General features: G+C 54.9%; 1 pseudogene; it reads left to right on the forward strand.

The window, feature by feature from the left end:
• Nucleotides 1-982: 982 nt before the first annotated feature.
• LOC147986418 (uncharacterized) lies at nt 983-2,650 on the forward strand (annotated as a pseudogene).
• Nucleotides 2,651-4,465: the final 1,815 nt, after the last annotated feature.

Raw genomic sequence — 4,465 nt, forward strand, 5'->3', positions numbered from 1 at the left:
GCGTAGTTCACCGTAGAACAGCGGCGACGGCAATCAGACCATGGAAAGGTCCCCTCCCGAAGGTAAGTCTTCCAAATCTTACTCTTTTCGATTTGATTAGGCCAGAATCATGGATTACGGTTAAGAGAAGGAAGAATGTGCGCCGGCGGCGGCTGTGGCGTCATCGCCGGCATCTCAGGAGATCGGGATCGCCGCTCAGAGGGCGCTGCGTTTGAATTTTCTTTTGGGCCGCGAGCTGGGAGCGTGTGCAGTTGGGACGGCTCTGGGTGAGTTGGGCCAGAGCATAGACGGGCCGGGGTTAGCTGGGTATGTGGCCCAGGCTAACCCAACCGCTACTCCTTCTCGCTGCGACGCCCCATGCACTCGATCGATCGCTCCTTCTCTGGTTTCGCCGTCGTCTACTCGGGCTAGGGTTCCGAGGCGCGGCAAGCCCGGGTTCCGAGTGTGTGGAACCGGTAGAGCTCGGCGCATCCCATCCGCCACGGCTATGGCTGGCCGTGGGTCAGCCGCGCCGCCAGGCAAAGGCGCTGCCTCGGGTGGGACTGGCCGAGGTGGGGCGGCTTCGCTGCCAGGGTCCGGCCGCGCCACTCCAGCGCCGCCAGCGGCTGGGACTGGGCGTGGGGGCGCGGTGCAGGAGGCGCCGCGGCCGCCGGCGCCGGCCGGTGCAAACCCCGCCGCCATGGGTCGGGGTGGTGGAGCGAACGGCCTGAGGCCGCCAACTCCGGCTGCTGCTGTCGCCTCGGGTCGGGGCGGGTCTGGCCTAGGTTCTCGGCCGCCGCTTGAGGGCCCGGGGATTGCTGGACGGGGAGCTCCGATCGGCCCACGACCTACGCTGACGGCGGGGGTGTCGCCCGCGGTTGGGCGTGGTGGACCTCGGCCTCCCGCGCCGGCAGTCGGGCGTGCTGGACCTCGGCCTCCCGCGCCGGCTAATGCTACTGTGGGGAGTGGCGTTGCTCCGCCGAGGCCAACGACACCAGCGACTATGGGGCGTGGTGCTGCTCCGCCGCAGCCTCGTGCCGCGCCACCGCCGCACTACGTCGCGAAGCCGATGCAACAACGATTGGGCCAAACACAGACGAGGCTGAATGCAGTTGCTGGGCAGTCCAATGAACCGCCCCATGGACAATGGGGGGACGATGGATATGATGCTTATGGGGATGGCCAGAACCGTGGATCATCGTCTATGGGAGGTGGACGTGGTTGTGCCTGGCAGAGTGATGGTTCTGCTGAGAGACCATTTCTCGGACCTCCGGGTGGTTTTGTCGAGGGAGCTTCTGGCCCGGACTACTGGTAGAGAGGTGGCTACCGTGGTCATCATGGTGGTCATGCTGGTGGTCATGGTCGGTACCGCAGACAGCCTCCGCCACCGGTCGTTGTTGACCAGCAAGCTACTGATATGGCGACCGATCCCGTTCAGTCGACCGAACTGCATTGCCAGGCGATGTAGGCCGTGACGGCTTTGGCCGACGTGGAGGTTCCTGTTACTGGTGGTTCTGCTGAGGCAGGTGATAGGTCAGAGTCTGAGAGAGCGTCCAAGTGGGCACGTAAGAAGGAAAAAATGCTTTGCTATCGATGTGGCGAGAAGGGTCACTTCATTGCTGAGTGTGTGGCGGAGCTGTGCGATTCATGTGGTAAGCCAGCACATGCCTCAGGGGATTGCCTGCTTCTACGTGATCAGGTTCCCGCTCTTATGATGTATGGAGTATATTGTGCTGAGCTGATGTTCTTTGAGTCCCCGGCTGCGAGAGAGATTCCGGTAGAGACGCAGAGCTTGACGACTGGTATTGTGAAAGCTACCCAGGGAGTGGTTTCTGAGGCTCAGATTATGCAGAGACTTCAGGAACTGGCTCCAGGTGATTTTCAGTGGGAGCTTGTCCATATTGAGGACAGTGTGTTTAGGGTTGACTTCCCAACGGTGGACGATTTGCAGAGGTTGCTGAGCTTTGGGTTATGCAAGGTACCTGGTACTAAGTGCATTCTAGAATTTCACGAGTGGAAGAAGGTGGAGCCTAAGGGAAAGCCGCTCACGCAGGTGTGGCTGCGGTTTTTCGGGGCTCCCTCTCAGCCTTTGGCAGATGCTCGAGTTGTGGCTAGTCTGGGTATTATGGTCGGAAAGACTGAGAAAGTTGATATGGCATTCACCCACGCTCATGGGGTGGCCCGACTCCTAGTGAGTGTTCTGGACATTGAGTTCGTACCGGATGTGGTCAACTGGACTTATAGGGGAGAGGTGTTTCCTCTTGAGATTGAGTTCGAGGATGCAGAGCTGTTTGCCAAGGCGGTAAATGGGACTGATGTGGATATGCACGAGGGTGAAGACAACGCGGGTGCTAGTGAGGACCCGACTGATGAGGCTGGACGAGAGAGGTCCAATGGATTGGGACCTGCTGCTCAGTTGCCCGGGGATGGGCCCGGGGTGGAGCCGGCCCCAGCTCCGTCGGTGTCGATGAGTACTTTGTGGTTTGGGTCTTTTGAGCCAGCGTCTGCCCCTCCCAGACTTTGGAGCGACCGGGTGGAATCTGATGATGTTTTTGAGTGCGCGCTTCTGGTGTTAGAGTTTGATGCTGTTGATAGTCCTGTGGTGGGAGGCTTGATGGAGTCGCACTCGGCGACGACCTTGGTGGGGGTGGGGAGATGGAGCCTCAGGTGATTTCGCTTTCCCCCACTCCTCCAGTGGTCTCGGGCCGGGTGATGTCGTCTGCTTCGGAGGTTGTGCCTGGGGGGGAGTCCGGGGCAGGTGGCCTCGACCTCTTCTCTTCCTATTCTGACGCCGGTGACGCCGACGATGGCCGGCTACGGGGGAGGCCGTCTGGGTCAGGTGGACCCGGTTCCTTCTCCTACGGTGGAGGCTCGAGTGGACGCTTCTCTAGTGGTGTTGGGTGGGGGTCTGGGGCAGGTGGCCTTGACCCTTCCTCCTTCTTCGGCAGTCAGGACATTGATGACCCACAAGTATAGGGGATCTATCGTAGTCCTTTCGATAAGTAAGAGTGTCGAACCCAACGAGGATCAGAAGGAAATGATAAGCGGTTTTCAGCAAGGTATTCTCTGCAAGTACTGAAATAAGTGGTAACAGATAGTTGTGTGATAGGATAAATTGTAACGAGCAACAAGTAACAAAAGTAAACAAAGTGCAGCAAGGTGGCCCAATCCTTTTGTAGCAAAGGACAAGCCGGAACAAACTCTTATAATAGGAAAAGCGCTCCCGAGGACACATGGGAATATCGTCAAGCTAGTTTTCATCACGTTCATATGATTCGTGTCTGATACTTTGATAATTTGATATCTGGGTGGACCGGTGCTTGGGTGTTGTTCTTACTTGAACAAGCATCCCACTTATGATTAACCTCTATTGCAAGCATCCGCAACTACAACAAAAGTATTAAGGTAAACCTAACCATAGCATGAAACATATGGATCCAAATCAGCCCCTTACGAAGCAACGCATAAACTAGGGTTTAAGCTTCTTTCACTCTAGCAACCCATCATCTACTTATTACTTCCCAATGCCTTCCTCTAGGCCCAAATAATGGTGAAGTGTTATGTAGTCGACGTTCACATAACACCACTAGAGGCTAGACAACATACATCTTATCAAAATATCAAACGAATACCAAATTCACATGACTACTCATAGCAAGACTTCTCCCTTGTCCTCGGGAACGAACATAATTACTCACAAAGCATATTCATGTTCATAATCAGAGGAGTAATAATATGCACATAGGATCTGAACATATGATCTTCCACCAATTAAACCAACTAGCATCAACTACAAGGAGTAATCAACACTACTAGCACTAATCCCGGACTTTGAGACAAGAATTGGATACAAGAGATGAACTAGGGTTTGTAGATGAGATGGTGCTGGTGAATATGTTGATGGAGATTGCCCTCTCCCGATGAGAGGAGCGTTGGTGATGACGATGGTGATGATTTCACCCTCCGGGAGGGAAGTTTACCCGGCAGAACAGTTCTGCGGGAACTCTAGATTGGATCGGCCAAGGTTCTGCCTCGTGGCGGCAGAGTCTCGTCCCGAAAAGCTCCTTCTTATTTTTTTTCTCATCGAAAGACCTCATATAGGAGAAGATGGGCATCGGAGAGCCACCAGAGGGCCCACGAGATAGGGGGCGCGCCCTAGGGGGGGCGCCCCCCACCCTCGTGAGCAGGGTGTGGGCCCCCTGGCCTTTATCTTTGCCCCCCTGGAGAATATGGTCTTTATTTCTTTTAAGATGTTCCGTGGAGTTTCAGGACTTTTGGAGTTGCGCAGAATAGGTCTCTAATATTTGCTCCTTTTTCAGACCAGAATTCCAGCTGCCGGCATTCTCCCTCCTTGTGTAAACCTTGTAAAATAAGAGAGAATAGCCATAAGTATTGTGACATAAAGTGAAATAACAGTCCATAATGCGATAAATATCGATATAAAAGCATGATGCAAAATGGACGTATCAACTCCCCCAAGCTTAGA

Source organism: Triticum urartu, chromosome 2A (genome assembly GCF_056163025.1).
Source record: "Triticum urartu cultivar PI428250 chromosome 2A, HENAU_Tu73, whole genome shotgun sequence".
NCBI classification, from domain to species: Eukaryota; Viridiplantae; Streptophyta; class Magnoliopsida; order Poales; family Poaceae; genus Triticum; species Triticum urartu.